Here is a 17,941-nt window from a genome sequence, read left to right as displayed (position 1 = left end):
CTGCTTTTTCCAGTGGAGTTCCCATGCTGTTCTTTTCTTCCTTCTCCTCCTCCATGACTTTAGGGTAGAAAGCATGAAGGTTCTTGTAGTTAGTCAGCAGGGATTTTACCTCATTCATTTCAGACTGGAATTTCTCTCTCTCCTGTCTGTGTTGGATTGCCTGCTCCTCCAGTTGTGTCTGAGATTCCTGGAGCTGCAGCTGGAGCTGCTGCTGGAGCTGATGGATCTGCGCTTGCTGTTTGCCACACTTGAGTTCAAGGTCAGCCTCTTTGGCAGATTTGAAGTCAGCCTGTGAAGCCTTCGTGGCTCGGCAGGAAGGCTCTGCACTCAGTACTGCAGCAGTTTGTACTGCAGCAGTACTTTGTTCCTTCAGGTTTCGTGGTGAACGAGCCTCTGCCAGCTGTTTCTTCAGCTCACTAATGGTGCGCTCTGAAACCACTTTGTTGTCATCAAATTGCTTGAGCTGCAGCTGGAGCTGCTGCTGGAGCTGTTGGATCTGCGTTTGCTGTTTGCCACACTTGAGTTCAAGGTCAGCCTCTTTGGCAGATCTGAAGTCAGCCTGTGAAGCCTTCGTGGCTCGGTGGGAAGGCTCTGCACTCAGTACTGCAGCAGTTTGTACTGCAGCAGTACTTTGTTCCTTCAGGTTTCGTGGTGAACGAGCCTCTGCCAGCTGTTTCTTCAGCTCATTAATGGTGCGCCCTGAAACCACGTTGTTGTCGGAAAATTGACTGGCAAGCATATGATGCTCTTCTGTCATATCCTTAATGGTTTTCTCTAAATGTGTGTTGTTGGCTTCGAGCTCCTTTACTTTGGTCTGAGATTCGAGCAGCTGGCTCATCAGAACGGTTGTGTCCTCTGAATTATCGGTGCCAAGGAAACAATTCTGAAGTTCATTTAGTTTACGCTCAGTTTCCTTCAGTTTCCGTGTCAGACTGGTAATTTGTGCCTTTGTGGCTTTTTGGTAGTTATGGTGAGTAATGCTCAGCTTATTGTACTGGTCTTGTACCATTGAATGATCTGAAGAAGAAGAAGAATTGACACTATAAAGGCAAAAGTTTGAGGCAGTGCATTCACTTTCCCAATCTTCTGCCTTTTCCTGGGATTCCAGCTGCTGCTTCGGAGCTGCGATCTGCTCCCTCGCATTATAGTTCACACCCGTCTGCATGTTGCCTTTCTTTGGTCTTCGTGGGTGTGACATCTTTGCAGGTGCTTCAGAGTTTTGCCTTCTCAGGTTTGCTTCTGTGGTTTAAGCGTCTGATTGCTTTGGGTCTGACAGCCTTCTTGGTTTGTGCTTCACTAACTGTCTGAATGTTGAGCCTGTTTATACGTTCTAAGATCAAAGGCTTTATGCCTTAGATGCACTCTGGAATGAATTCTGGAATTCCTTTCAAAAGAAAACACCCACAGACCTACTGTAAGGAATAAAGAATCTCTTTGATGTGATTCTTTATTCCTTTCAAAATAAAACACCCACAGACCTACTGTAAGGAATAAAGAATCTCTTTGATGTGATTCTTTATCCCTTTCAGAATAAAACACCCACAGACCTACTGTAAGGAATAAAGAATCTCTTTGATGTGATTCTTTATTCCTTTCAGAATAAAACACCCACAGACCTACTGTAAGGAATAAAGAATCTCTTTGATGTGATTCTTTATCCCTTTCAAAATAAAACACCCACAGACCTACTGTAAGGAATAAAGAATCTCTTTGATGTGATTCTTTATTCCTTTCAAAATAAAACACCCACAGACCTACTGTAAGGAATAAAGAATCTCTTTAATGTGATTCTTTATCCCTTTCAGAATAAAACACCCACAGACCTACTGTAAGGAATAAAGAATCTCTTTAATGTGATTCTTTATTCCTTTCAAAATAAAACACCCACAGACCTACTGTAAAGAAGCGCCTTTATTTTGTATTATATGCTGTCTGTAGTATGTGCTCCTTCACCTCCCCTCCTCATGCCCCCCCCCCCCCCCCCCCCCCACACACACACATACACACACACAAACACACAAAAGGCGCTCCAGCACGCGCTTTCGAGAATGCGCTCGATCACGACTATTTTATTAGAATCCTCTCTAGAGATGATTGAACAGGCAGAGAAGGAGAGGCACAAAGAAAGGGCACAAATCAGAAACTGAAGAAGGAGAGGGATCAAAACGTTGTTGGGATGGAAAAAGCTTTTCAAAGTGCTTTAAACACAGTCGGTGTGTTATGTCAGTGTATCAAGAGGAGGCTTTGAAACAGTGGCGGCTCCACAAATAACTTTCTGCAGGAGCTGGGGGGGGGCTAAGCATTTTTCTGAGGGTGCTGTGACTTTTCCAGGGGGGGCTATAGCAGCCCTCACACAAACACAGTGAGAACATGCAGACGTCGCTTGGAAAGGCCTCGGCCGAGGTGGATTCGAACCTGGGACCTCCTTGCTGTGAGGCAGCACAAGTTACCATAATGACACTGAACACTCAGACTTAGCAGCATAGCTGGCTAACCCATTACATTACATTTCATCTATGTCCACTGTGAACAACCATCACTGAACAGAGGAGGTGGATTACAGCACCAACTTTCCCCCCTCCGATCCTGCGCTCCCTCCCCAGGTGCCTCAACCCCCATTCACGCCTTTGTTAAGGTGAACTCAATAACCTTTTCTGTGGAACCAGCTCCCAGCTTGGATTCAGGAGACAGACACCCTCTCTATTTTTAAGATTAGGCTTCAAACTTTCCTTTATGATCAAGCTTATAGTTAGGGCTGGATCAGGTGACCCTGAGCCCTCCCTTAGTTATGCTGCTATAGGCCTAGTCTGCTGGGGGGTTCCCATAATGCACTGTTTCTTTTCATTCACCTTATTTACTTTGTTTATACTCCACTTTGCATTTAATCATTAATTGATATTAATCTCTGGCTCTCTTCAACAGCATGTCTTTTCTCTCTCCCCTCAGCCCCCCCTCAGCAGATGACCCCCCCTCCCTGAGCCTGGTTCTGATGGAGGTTTCTTCCTGTTAAAGGGAGTTTTTCCTTCCCACTGTCACCAAGTGCGGCTCATAGGGGGTCGTTTTGACTGTTGGGTTTTCTCTGTATTATTGTAGGATCTTTACCCACAATACAAAGCACCTTGAGACGACTGTTTGTTGTGATTTGGCGCTATATAAATCAAATTGAATTGAATTGAGGAGATTTTGTATGGGATTCTGCAGACCAAGACAGAGGAAAGTTTTTGTGTGACTTCAAGACAAAAATTTTGGACAGGTGAGGAGAGCCGTAATGTGTGAAAATAATGATTTGTAGTGTTTTGAGTACACTGAGTACAAAACTATGAAACCCATTTAATTCAAGATGTGCTGTTTGATATCGGGTCTGTGCAAGATTTTGTATTGAATGAGTTGTAAATTGCTATTTTTTGTCATTGAAAATGTATTTTTACAAATCTGTGTCCAATAATCAGGATCTAAAAACAGTGGGAAGTCTTTTTCCCATTTGGAGATGGGTAAACATGTTGAGTCTGTGACTGAAATTAATTTATACAGTTTAGAAATAATTTTTTTGTTTGTTGTACAAAGAATTGAATTCTCTTTTACAAATGTAGGTGGTTATAAAGGGTTATTAAGAGTAGTTCTTTAATTGTTGGTAGTAAAGAAAATTTCCGTTGCCTATTTTTTAAAACACGTTTGTAGCTGACATCTTGAAAGCGGTGATGGAGATGTGTGATTACTTTGTGTTCCCATGTTCCAAAGAGCAGGGTTCCTCTGTTAATCTGAAAATCTGGGCTGTGCCACACTGGAGAGAGACTACAGGGTTCCATCTGTGGGTTTGTGATCTCAAGGGTTTTCCACCAGGCTGTCAAGGTGGAGGATATCGACGGCTTTTTGAAACAGTTATGCCGTTTAATTCAAGACTACCTGGCTGCAGGCAAAAGGAGGCCGCCATACCCCAACTTTTTTTTTTTTTATTGTTTTTTTATTGGAAACACAGACATAAAAATAACAAACCACGACTATACTCATAAAAACAGGTCAATTTCTAACAGGTAAAAGAACAAGAGACCCAACTCCTAAAATATACAGTAACCAGTAATATATCATAAATACTTAACAAAATAAAGAAAAAAAATTGAAATAAATAAAATATACAAAAATGAAATAAAATAAAATAAAAATTAGGGGGTTACAATTGAAGCTCTTCCATTATTTCCTACAGTTTTATGGCATTTGTTTTATGCATCATATCTAGACATTTTTTGAACATGGAGAGTTCATTTTTAAGAGCAGAGAAAGAGAGGGAGCACTTTGCAAATCTGCATTTGTGTATGTAATATTTTGTTATAATAATTACAGTATTGACTAGAAATTCCATATTTTTATCTTTGAGAAATAATCCAAACCGAATATCTTGTAGTGAGAAGAAATCTACACACATGGCCTTGGAGGACAGGAAGTTGTGGAGTGAATCCCATAACTTATAAACTTCGCTACACTCATAAAACAAGTGTTTAGTTGTTTCCAACTGTGTTTTACAAAAGCCACAATTTGCTACTTCAAATTTAAATCTCTCTTTTATGAATTTGTTTGAAGGATAAATGTTGTTTATTATTTTAAATTGTAGTTCTTTATATTTAGGAGGAACTGGAAATTTTAGATATTTTGTCCTAATTTTTGATATTGTAGATTTGTCAAGGTTTTGTAAGGTAAGTGTGTTTTTTGTTCTTCCTGGGTACATGTTGTTTATAGAATATTGATTTAAAAACTTATTGCTACATTTTTTATCCACAATATCCACATAACCAATTTGACTCTTGCGTAATGTTGGTGTTGTGAAGTTGGAAAAATTGTTTTTAACTGACTGAATGAGGACGATAGGGATGTTTTGTATTACTTTTTTATAGTTTGCTGTGGAGCAATCAATTCCATATTTGTTTTTGAAATCCTCCCAATTAAGAATATCTCCATTTTCATCCAATAAGTGAATAATTGACCAGATTTCTTTATTCCACCAATCTTCCATAAATATAGATTTCCTCCCACTCAACATGGCTCTGTTATTCCACAATGGAACATCATGCGGGCTGAAGTTGTGTTTAAACATAATTTTCCACTGTAACAAAACTTGTTGATGGAAAGTAGAGAGCTTAAGAGGTAGTTTAGATAATTCAAAATCACATTTCAATAACAACTCAATGCCTCCAACTTTTTGAAAAACATATGTTGGTATTACAAACCAGATAAGATCACCATTCTTTAACAGTGACTGAAGCCATCTGACTTTCAATGTTCCATTTATAATTTCAAAATCTATTGCCTTGATACCACCTTCTTCGTAATTTTTTAACAAATCACTTTTTCTGATGTAATGATGTTTGTTTTTCCAAATAAAATTTAAATTAATTCTGTTAATTTCCTTTATTTGCCTTGGAGGGACAGCTAAAGAATATGCAGGATATATGAGCCTGGATAGGGATTCAGTTTTTGTTAGCAATGTTCTGCCAAACAATGTCAAATCCCTTTGAAGCCAATTGTTCAATATCCTGCTGCATTTATCAATATTATCTTGTAAATTTTTCCTGTCACTTGTAGCTTTGCACTTCGTGATCCAGATTCCTAAATACTTTATCTCATTTTTGACTGGTATATTGAGAATTGAGGATTCAGAGCAGTTATGAATACTCATAATTTCACACTTATTTATATTCAGCTGCAGCCCTGAGGCTTGAGAGAACAGCTCCATTTCCTTTAAAACCAACGGTATTTGCTCTTTGTTCTTTAAAAAGAGTGTTGTGTCATCTGCAAATTGGCTTATGAGTATTTTATGCTCATTTATTTCCAACCCTTCGATATTAGAGTTTTTTATAGTTATTGCTAGTAGTTCTGTGACTATAATGAATAAAAGAGGTGAGATACTACAACCCTGTCTAATTCCTCTCTCTACTGTAAATCTAGGGCATGTGCCATTAGGCAGAGAAACACAGCTGTTTATATTGGTGTTTAACAAAGTAATTATATCAATAAACCTGTTACCAAATCCAAAATGTCTCAATGTATTGATAATAAATGTATGTTCCACAGAATCAAATGCTTTGTCCATCCATCCATCCATTTTCTTCCGCTTATCCGGGGCCGGGTCGCGGGGGCAGAAGCCTAAGCAGAGAAGCCCAGGCTTCCCTCTCCCCAGCCACCTCCTCCAGCTCATCCGGAGGGACCCCAAGGCGTTCCCAGGCCAGCCGAGATACATAATCTCTCCAGCGTGTCCTGGGTCTACCACGGGGCCTCTTCCCGGTGGGACATGCCCGGAACACCTCACCCAGGAGGCGGCCAGGAGGCATCCTAATCAGATGCCCAAGCCACCTCAACTGGCTCCTTTCGATGTGGAGGAGCAGCGGCTCTACTCTGAGCCCCTCCCGGATTGCCGCACTCCTCACCCTATCTCTAAGGGAGAGGCCAGCCACCCTTCGAAGGAAACTCATTTCTGCCGCTTGTATTCGCGATCTTATTCTTTCGGTCACTACCCAAAGCTCGTGACCATAGGTGAGGGTAGGAACGTAGATCGACCGGTAAATCGAGAGCCTCGCTTTTACGCTAAGCTCCCTCTTCACCACGACGGACCGGTGCAGCGTCCGCATCACTGCAGAAGCAGCCCCGATCCGCCTGTCGATCTCCCGTTCCCTTCGCCCATCACTCGTGAACAAGACCCCGAGATACTTAAACTCCTCCACTTGAGGCAAGAACTCGTTCCTGAGCCGGAGATGGCACTCCACCCTTTTCCGGCTGAGGACCATGGCCTCAGACTTAGAGGTGCTGATTCTCATGCCAGCCGCTTCACACTCGGCTGCGAACCGTTCCACTGCGAGCTGGAGGCCCCTCCCTGATGAAGCCAACAGAACCGCATCATCTGCAAAAAGCAGAGATGAGACTCTGAGGCCACCAAGGAAGAAGCCTTCCGCCACCTGGCTACGCCTAGAAATTCTGTCCATAAAAATTATGAACAGAATCGGTGGCAAAGGGCAGCCCTGACGGAGTCCAACACCCACAGGAAACAAATCCGACTTATTACCGGCTATACGGACCAAGCTCTCACTGTGGTTGTACAAGGACTGAATGGCCTGCAACAATGGGCCAGACACCCCATACTCCCGCAGAACCTCCCAAAGAACACCCCGAGGAACACGGTCGAATGCCTTCTCCAAGTCCACAAAGCACATGTAGACTGGTTGGGCAAACTCCCACGCACACTCGAATATCCTTGAGAGGATAAAGAGCTGGTCCAGCGTTCCACGACCAGGACGAAAACCGCATTGTTCCTCCTGAATCCGAGGTTCGACTAACGGACGCACCCTCCTTTCCAGCACCCTGGCATAGACCTTACCGGGGAGGCTGAGGAGTGTGATCCCCCGAAAGTTGGAGCACACCCTCCGGTCTCCCTTCTTAAAGATGGGGACCACCACCCCGGTCTGCCAATCCAATGGCACTGCCCCAGATCTCCACGCGATGTTGCAGAGGCGTGTCAACCAAGACAGCCCTACAACATCCAGAGCCTTCAGGAACTCAGGGCGAATCTCGTCCACCCCAGGGGCTCTGCCACCAAGGAGTTGTTTAACTACTTCAGTGACCTCACCCCCAGTGATGGTCAAGTCATCCCCCTCATCCCCAGACTCTGCTTCCACTACAGAAGGCGTGTCAGTGGGATTCAGAAGGTCCTCGAAGTATTCCTTCCACCGTCCGACTATAGCCTCAGTTGAAGTCAGCAGCACCCCCCCCCCCGCACTATAAACAGTGTGAGTGAAGCACTGCTTTCCCCTCCTGAGTCGCCTGACGGTTTGCCAGAATCGCTTCGATGCCGTCCGAAAGTCTTTTTCCATAGCCTCACCGAACTCCTCCCACACCCGAGTTTTTGCTTTGGCCACTACCCGAGCTGCATTCCGCTTGGCCTGTAGATACCTGTCAGCTGCCTCCGGAGTCCCACAGGCTAACCAAGCCCGATAGGACTCTTTCTTCAGCTTGATGGCTCCCTTCACCTCCGGTGACCACCATCTGGTTCGGGGGTTGCCACCACAACAGGCACCAACCACCTTGCAGCCACAGCTCTGAGCAGCAGCCTCAACAATGGAGGTACGGAACATGGTCCATTCGGACTCAATGTCCTCAGCCTCCCTCGGAATGCTGTCGAAGTTCTGCCGGAGGTGGGAGTTGAAGATCTCCCGGACTGGGGCTTCTGCCAGGCGTTCCCAGCGCACCCTCACAATACGTTTAGGTGTCAAATGCTTTGTGAAAATCTAAAAACAACATAAACCCATCATCTTTTATTAGATGACCATAATCAATAAGGTCTTGAACTAAGCGGATGTTATTATGGATGGATCTGCCTTTTAGAAAGCCAGATTGAGTCTGGCTAATTAGTTTAGGTAAACCAGTTTTTAATCTAGTTGCCAAAACTGTTGTAAGGATCTTATAATCTGTATTCAAAAGTGTAATAGGTCTTAAATTATTTAAAAATTTTTTGTCCTTACCAGGTTTTGGGATGAGTTTTATTATACCTTGTTTCATTTGTTTCCATAAGTTCCTTCCTGGTAATACAGTCTTCTATAGCCTGAAACAACAAAAGTTTTAGGTCCTCCCAGAAATATTTATAGAAGTTAGCTGTTAGTCTGTCTGGCCCAGGGGCGCGATCAGATGCCATCTTTTTTATTGCAAAATCAAATTCAGAGATTCTTAACTTTTCATCACAAATTTCTTTAAAATTTTCATCAATAATTGGAATTAGATTTCTTACTTTATCAAAAAAGAATGAAGTCTCTTGTTCTGTATGTGAAGATTTGTAAAGACGGCTATAGAAGTTAAATACTTCATCTGTTATTTGTTGAGGCTCTGAACATTCCACTCCATCAATCATAAGACTATTAATTGCATTATATTCTTGTCTACGTTTTTCTAAGTTGCAAAAGAAGGCACTGTTCTTTTCTCCCTCTTCGATCCATCTGGCTCTAGACCTTATGTAGGCACCTTTTGCCCTATTCATGTATAATCTGTCCAAATCAGACTGTAATTTGTTTATAGTTTCTTTGTCCTCATCACTCCAGCTCAACTTACTATAAAGTGACATTAGACTTTTGACCACCATTGTTTCGTCTGCTTTAATTTTACTGTTTAAATCTTGTCCAAATCTAATTGAACATTTCCTGATGCTATATTTCAAGTATTCCCATTTAAGAATTGGTTTTTCAATAGTATTGTCATTCGTTATATTTATAATAAGTTCCTTAATAGATTGACAATATTCCAAATTTGTGAGAAGCTTGGAATTAAATTTCCAGTAATTATTAAATTTACTACTACTGTTCTGTTTTTTTAGTTTTAAATTGATAATGCAGTGATCACTTAGCGGACTGCTTGCTATACTCGTTTCTATAGCATAGCCTAAGATTGCACCAGATACCAGCCAATAATCTATACGTGATCTGCTTTGACCATTAGGTTTATGCCAGGTAAATTGTTTAACTCCAGTATGTAGCATTCTCCAAACATCTGTCAGTTTTGCGTTGTTAACGAAGTCTTCAAGAGTAGGATTTTTTGTTTCTCCTGACAACTGTGTAGGCCATCTATCCATCCATTCATCTGGGGCCAAATTGAAATCCCCTCCAATTATAATATGATCCGTAGAGAAATTAGCAGTTAACTCTGTTATTGTTATTGTGATCCTATGTAACAGATTCCTATTGTATTGATCGTTGTTATACCCATAGATGTTTAGCAAAATTGTTGGAACACTATCTACATCCAAGACACAAGCAACCCAATGTCCATCCTCATCTGCTTTTGTACTCAAAATTTTACCTGGACATCTGTAAAAACAGATGGCAACTCCAGCCGAACGATTTGTCCCATGACTAAAGAGGATTTTATCTCCCCATTGTTGTGACCAGAACTTCTCATCAGATGCCTCAGAATGGGTTTCTTGAAGAAAGGTGCAGTGTGCTTTTTGTCCTTTACAAAACAGAAAAGCCGCTTCTCTTTTACATGAGTCTTTTAGTCCCCTTGTGTTGAAAGAAATAAAAGAAAGATCAGTTTTTAACTTAAAAATAGAACACATAAACACGTTATAAGTTTAGGAGAGTGGGAGAAAAAAAACATGAGGTAGAGGCCCCCTTAACAGAACTGTCCACCACCTTTCCATAATTATTACTGCTTCATCTCAGACCCCAGCTGGATGGATCTCCATAATACGTCTGCCTTCGATGAAACCATAAGGTCCCCTGAAACCTGCCGCTTTGCCTTCTTTCCTCATACTTTCAATTCTTGGCCACAGCCCTTGCCTCACTTTCCAATCTTCTGGGGTCAAATCTTCTGAGAAGCGAATTCCTTCTTCTTTGCAAACAGGAGAAGTTTTAGTTCTTCTCCAGATGTCATCTCTCACAGCTCGTCTCACAAACAGGATGATGATTTGACGATTCTTACTTTGCATTTTGCGACCCACTCTGTGAACAACATCAACTTCTTCGTTCATCTTTGTCGCTAAGTCGGGTGCAATTTTGCACAGAAGCCCCACAACTTCCGCTCGGACGTTCTCAGTAGGCTTTTCCTTTTTTTCCTTTTATGCGCAGACACCACCATCTTTTATATCTTTCACAGTGTAGGACTCCTTCCTTCAGACTCATATTTTCTTTGGTGAGCACCTCCACTTGTTTCTCCATTTCTATTATTTTCATCTTGCACTCTTTAAGCTCCTCAGAGTTGACCTGTACTGACTTAGCGATAGCCGCTAACATGGCACTGTGCTACTTCATTTGAATTCCAACTTCTTCCATGCGGTCATCTACTTTCTGTCCTAGAGAGGTTATAGCGTTCAATATTGCCTCGGTGTTCATTTCTTCCTGGGACGTACCTTTCGTCTTTTTTTCCATGTGTGTTTTCTTCTCAGGAGTGTTGGTCGGGGTGCCAACCTCTCTCTCCCGTTTGTTTGATGAAGCTGTCTCCATCGGCACGGTGTAATCGTGTTCACTCCCGAAGCTTGTATTCGGCAGGGTTTTAACTGTTGAAGGTGTGGATTTGACGTTTTCTTCATCTCTCACGCTGGGTTCTGAATTACAAAGTTTGTGTTGGTGGTTTATGCATAAATTAACTTTAAAATCGGGACCTCTTGAGGAGCTCAGGAAAAACAGTCTGCCAGGTCCGCCATTCCCGGAAGTCCCTCATTGCCGCCTTACCTCAACTCTATTGCGGACCTCCACAGGAAGTTGTTGTTCTAAACCGGAAGTCATGTGACTTTTATGGCGGAAGTGGGTCTTCTTCGTGTGCTTATTCCCCGTGATGTAGCCGGCTGGTTTAAAACAATCCGTCGGCTTTATTTTATTTTTACAGTTTGTTAATTTACATTTTCAGGTCGTTTAACCTTATGTTCGTTTCTCAATAAATTCTCAGTAATGAGTTGCTGAGTCACTTTGACCTAAGGCCAGTTTTATTTATCCAAAAGTGTCAGAAATCAAAAATTTCCAATAAATATTATTTGGGTCTGATTATTAATTTCATTACTGACCATTTCAATCAATATTTAGTGCAGTGGTGTTCTTTGCTGCTCAGTTCAGTGAGCATGTACATGACATAATTGTTTTTTTTTCCTATGGAGTGATCTTTATAAGTTAACATGAGACACCTCTTTTGTTCAGGGTCAATTTGACCCTGTGACTTAAAATCCAGACAAATGAGCCATACAGATGATTGGATTTTTGAAAATACAATTTGTTTAAGCACTTCTTTTTTTAGCCTGAAAGGAACATTAATGTATTTATTACTTTGTGTTTCGGTGTGGAGGCGCAGTGACCCTCTGCTATGTAGGCAACAGAAAATAGAGTTGTTTTGAAATTCCCTTTCACAGCTTGTGTCCTACATGACACATTCAAGCTGATTCAAATTTAGATTGGAATAATCTTTGTATTCTCATGTAATATTATTTAATCTTATTATATCAAGATAGCAGGTCCAGATAGCTTTCCACAGAAAAAAGCTGGTAGAAATAGCTCCTTTTACTTTCTTACTTTGAGTACAATTCAGAGTAGGGTTTAATATTTTTCCCGAAAATGACATGAATCAAATCCCGGGAAATGACGAGCCATTTCCCGGGAATCCCGGGAAAAAGTTTATTTATTTTTTTATTTTAATTAGGCCTTCTGTAGCCTGTGTCGGCCTTAACCTATTGTGATATTGTAGCGGTAGCTTTCCAGCTATGTCCTGTTATGCCCAGTAGGGGGCAACGTCGGCTTGATTAACGCAATAAAACCTACATCTCGACATTCGAGTGCTCGAGCTATGCGGTGTTGTATCGTTCCTCAACAGTCCCTTAACAAATATAATTCGAATATTCCTCCATTGTACATGGAATTATACCAAGATATTTTACAACTGCTGGTGCAAAACAATACGGTTCATCTCCACAGCATTGATAAAGGCTCAGCCACGCTGTCGTGGCGACATCTGTTGCACTATATCTCCACCAGTGGAACGCTGTAGTAGTCATTGAAAAGTTAACTAATGTACTACACTATAATATGGCATAACACAGGGCCTTGAGTAATGCACTACGACTTGGTCATTGCCATTCTGGCAACAGCAAATTTATAACACCGTGTCTGAGGGTTAAAGTAGGTTCGCTGTGAATCGTCTTTTGAAAAACTGGCCAATCCTTATAGCCTAAAAAAATATACATTTTACTCAACTCCATTTTAAAAGCGAAATATGTTAAATCAATCTATTTCATGATAATTTCTTCACACATTAGGCCCGTATCCTAATTCATGATTGTTAGTAAGCGGCTGCAAACGAGGAAAAGAAACACTCGAAGTTAAACAGATATTTCTTTATTGTTCAGGGCAGGCATATTTTATAGGCTATATAATGCAATATAACAATATATAATAATATAAAATTATATAATACAAAATACCTTAGGGTAAACACATTGCCTACGATTTCAACAAATTAAAGAGGAAAAAAGTACAACTGTGTAATACCTCTATTAAAACGCTTGAGATGAAGGCTGAAGCCTTAAACAGAGGCTGAAGGTGCCTGAAATGAAGAGTAATGCTTTTCGCATTAAACAAACCCTTCTCTCAATATTTCCTTAAATTTAACATTCTGAAGCTTTCTTTTCTTTCTGAAAGTCAAATCGACGCGCGCGACTTTTTTCCCGGTTTCCCGTCTAACGTTTCCCGGGAAACGGGAAATGGTTCTGATCGCATTTCCCGGGAATCCCGGATCCCGGGATTAAACCCTAATTCAGAGCCTGTACTTTTTCACTTTTACTTGAGTAAAGAAGTTGAACCAGTACTTCAACTTTTACCAGAGTGGTTTTTTTTTTAAGTATTTGTACTTCTAATTAAGTACAGAATGTCTGTACTTTTGCCACCTCTGCTAAAATGTGAACAAATTTATTTGGTCTCAATAACTTGGTCCTGTTTCTTCCTAGTATTATTAGTCATGATATCTGAAATTACCTTTCTATTAAATTATTTCTTATTTGTATTTAATTTATAATGCATTTGTTCAGATTGCAATGTAATTATATATATTTTTATTGATATATTCTGTATTTTATTTTCAATTTAGCATTTATTTTCAAGAGATTGCAGAAGTGCACGAGATTTCATGTGTTGACTGTTCATCTAGTGCAATAAATGCAGTTGTTTAGAAAGTCGATGAGTAATCGTGTTAAATAATCATGATTATGATTTTTATTTTTCCATAATCAGGCAGCCCTAACTTGATATTCATTAACAGTTTACCTCACATTCCTATTTACTTCAAATGAACTTTAGATTCACTTCACATTTATTTCACAGTCACTTCAAATGTATTTGTGAGCTGGGGCCAATTCCAGGAAGCATGCTCAACAAAGTCTGAGTTTAAAGCATGCTGTGGAATCTGTAAATAAAGGGAAAGTCTTTGGACACTTTGTTTTTGTTTTTGACATTTTATTTGATATGTACATTTTTAATTAGAGTCCAGTTCAATTTGATTCATATAACACACTAACAGTATATAACAGTAAACAGTTGGCTCAAGGCGCTTTATATTGTAAGGGAAGCCCCTACAATAGACCCAACAGTCAAAACGACCCCCTATGAGCAAGCTCGTGGCGACAGTGGGGAGGAAAAACTTCCTTTAAACGGGAAGAAACCTCCGGCAGATCCAGGCTCAGGGAGGGGCGGTCATCTGCGTGACCGGTTGGGGTTGTTGGTTTCTGTTCTCTGCAGTGGGTCCTGAAGAAGCTTCTTGATGGCAGAGTGAATGCTCTTCAGGAACAGTTCATTGCCTCTCTGGGTGAAATGGACTCCATCCCCCTGAAATATCTGATTGTCGTAATATTTCAGCTGAGGATGTTCAATGACGACACCTCCAAAGGAGTCGACAGCCTTTCTCACACTCGAATTGACAAACTTCCTGTTGCTGTCGATCCACCGTGGACTTCCGTAACGCCATGCTTGGTGCTCATTGACGCTGGAAAAGGCAATTTTCATGACGGGGAAGTCTGCATGCAGCTGCCTCAGTTGGGTCGTCATTATAGTTTCTGGGCGGATGTGAGTCCCAGATCGTTGCCTCCAGCATGGATCACCAAAACGTCAGGGGGCCTCTGTGAGGAGAGCTCGGCATAGAAACGGGGAAGGACGCCGTCCCAGCGCATCCCACCTTTTCCACACCACTTAACTTTGGCGTTGAGTCCAAAATTGTGCCCAAACTGCTGGTGTGCTGCCTCCTCTCCTCGTTTGATGTAGCTGGATCCAATGATCCAAACGTTAGCTACTCCCTGCTTTGGCTTCCTCTGCTTCTTTCTTTGGCTGCTTTTGGAGCTTCTGGCATTTTTCCAAATTTGCAGCCGCGTTGCAGCGGAGGAGCTAAACTGAGCAGGAAGCAGGAGTCTATGCGCTGACGTGCGTAAACAGTATTTACAATGTTTTTTCTCGCCAACGGTGTTATGTTGTGCTATTACATGTAAAGGACACACGATGGAGCTGTGACTGTGAATGAAAAGAGATGCTGCATGTTGAGGAGGAATGAAGAAAAGAAAAGTAAAAACCTGAAGCTGATCCACATGTGATGTTGGTTATTCTTACTATTTCAACATAGCCACTACACAATATTGGCGACGAGGATGTCTATTTCTGTGCCTTTACCTGCTCCATTTATGCCTTGCCCGGGGGAACCAGCGATAGCATTTCCAACATGGCTAAAGATGTTTGACAACTACATGTTGGTGATAGCGTCGTCAGGGGATGGCTGGCCTGATGCTAGAAAGCGCGCGGTTCTACTTCATGCCCTGGGAACGGAGGGCCAAAGGCTTTTCTACACCCTGCCGAATACCGGAGACACGTTTGCTGCTGCTGTTACTGCCCTAAAGGAACATTTCGTACCGAAGGTGAACGTCGTTGCTGAACGTCATAAGTTTCGACAAAGAGCACAGAGACCGGATGAAACGGTAAATCAATTCCTAGCTTCTTTACGGGAGTTGGCTGCTGCATGTGACTTTGGTAACATGGAGTAACAAATGCTACGTGATCAGCTGATCGAGCGGATTGCTAACACTCGCGTAAGAGACAGATTGTTACTTGAACCTGACCTCACACTTGCTAAAGCTACTACATTGGCGTTGCAAATTGAAAGTGGATTAAGAGATGCTAACGTTCTCTCTGATGCTGCTGGCGCTTCCGCTCCAGTACGGACCATCCAGAAGCAATCAAAGTCGAGCCGCTTCTGGGATACGAAGAAGAAGCCGCCGGATCATGCTCCTTCCACTGCTCAAGCCGCCAGTAATCGTCGTTCCTGCTTCCGTTGTGGATCTTCCAACCATCTTGCTAACAAACCCTCCTGCCCTGCTGCTAAAGCGACCTGCAACAAGTGTGGTAAAGTAGGACAATTTTCTCGAGTATGCCGTTCAGCCCAAAAGGAGGTACGTGAGATCATCATTAATGAGCCCACAGTTCTTTACATGAACACTACAGTGCAAGATAAGATCCTCTGCACAGTTCAAGTGACTGTTAATGGACAATGCGAAGATGTTGAGCTGATTGTAGATACAGGCTCATCTGTGTCCATTATACCAGAGAACATTTATCGCACCTTATTCGCAGAGTGTGTCCTAACTGAACCTACATTTGCTCTTGTTACCTATGCAAAAGAGAAAATTTCTGTGAAAGGGTGTTTAAAAGCTACTATTTCTCATGGTAATTATTCTACTGTAGGTACTCTAGTTGTGGTTGACTCAGGTGCTGCTCTCCTTGGCTTAGATTTATTTCAGGCACTACACATGAAACTTGATGGTCAAAAAGTTGTTACTATTATTACTCCTACTGCTGCTACTGTTCAACCTGCTGTGCCACAGATGGTACCAGACAATGCCCCAGAAGTGTCAGTTCAGGAAGTAGGCTATGCTAAAAACTTCATACACAAAGTACGCACACTGCCAAATGCTGTTCCAGTGCAACAAAAACTCAGGAGACTTCCATTTTCAGTGAGACAAGCTGTTTCGGAGGAACTCAAAGACCTTGAAGATAAGGGCATCATTGAGGGTATTGATGCTTCTCCTTGGGTTTCTCCCATAGTTGTGACACAGAGGAGAGATGGTGGAAAACCACGCATGTGTGTTGATTTAAGGGAGCCAAACAAGGCTATTGCTGCTGATTGCCATCCATTACCACACATGGATGAACTGTTCTCAAATCTGAGAGGGGCTACTGTCTTTTCCACTATCGATTTAGCTTCTGCCTACCACCAAATGCCTCTGCATTCTGAAAGCCATGATATTACTGCATTTATCACTCATGATGGACTTTTTCGTTTCTGCAGAGTTCCGTTTAGCTTAGCTTCTGCCCCTTCTGCCTTTCAAAAAATGATGTCAATCGTCCTTACAGGTTTGCCAGGCGTACAAGCATATCTGGATGACATCATCTGCTACGGCTCTACACAAAAAGAACATGATGAAAACCTGCAGAGGGTGCTCCAAGCCCTGGCTGACGCAGGTCTCAAACTGAACATGCACAAATGCCGGTTCAACCAACCTTCACTCAACTACTTGGGGCACACCATTTCAAAAGACGGTCTTCAACCGGACCAGGACAGAGTTACTGCTGTGATCCGTGCCCCAGCTCCACACGACATGTCTTCTCTGAGATCTTTCCTTGGTCTCGCATCCTGGTACAGTAAGTTCATTCCAGACTTTGCAACTGTTAGTGAACCACTACGTGCAGTGCTCAGAACCTCCACGGATTTACACTTCAAGTAGACAGTGGAAGCAGAATCCAGTTTTACTGCACTTAAAGGACTGATAGTCAATAGCTCTGCCTTAGCTCTGTATGACCCTGAGTTGCCAACCTATGTTACTACTGATGCTTCCGATTATGGACTGGGTGCAGTGTTAACACAACTTCATTCAGATCAAAGTGAGAGAGTTGTTGCTTTTGCATCCAGAACTCTTTCTCCTGCTGAGCGCAAGTACTCTACAGTTGAACGTGAAGCTCTTGCCTGTGTGTGGGCTGTGGAAAGGTGGAGAACCTACCTCTGGGGTCGTCGCTTTGTCCTTCGTACAGACCACCAAGCACTTACGACTTTACTCACCTCCAAAGGGTCTGGCCGTGCTGGACTGAGAATTGCCAGATGGTCAGCTCGACTGCTCTGCTTCACATATGACGTCACTTACCGCCCAGGACACCAAAATGTCACTGCTGACTGCCTTTCCAGGCTGCCACTACCTGCTGCAAATGAGGTCACAGAGGAACCGGACATGATTGCAACCATTTTAAAGAGTCACTGTGTGCTATTTCTCTTTCAGAGTTCACTTCTGCCAGTGACATCTGCCCAGAACTGTCACTGCTGCGCAACCAGATTCAGAAAGGTTGGCCCAAGCGCAAACAGGGTTTGCCCGAGAACCTTACAGCATACTTTCAGGTACGACACGAGCTGTCAG

The sequence above is a fragment of the Archocentrus centrarchus genome, unplaced genomic scaffold (assembly GCF_007364275.1).
Source record: "Archocentrus centrarchus isolate MPI-CPG fArcCen1 unplaced genomic scaffold, fArcCen1 scaffold_109_ctg1, whole genome shotgun sequence".
NCBI lineage: Eukaryota > Metazoa > Chordata > Actinopteri > Cichliformes > Cichlidae > Archocentrus > Archocentrus centrarchus.
Note: the sequence above shows the minus strand (reverse complement) of the source record.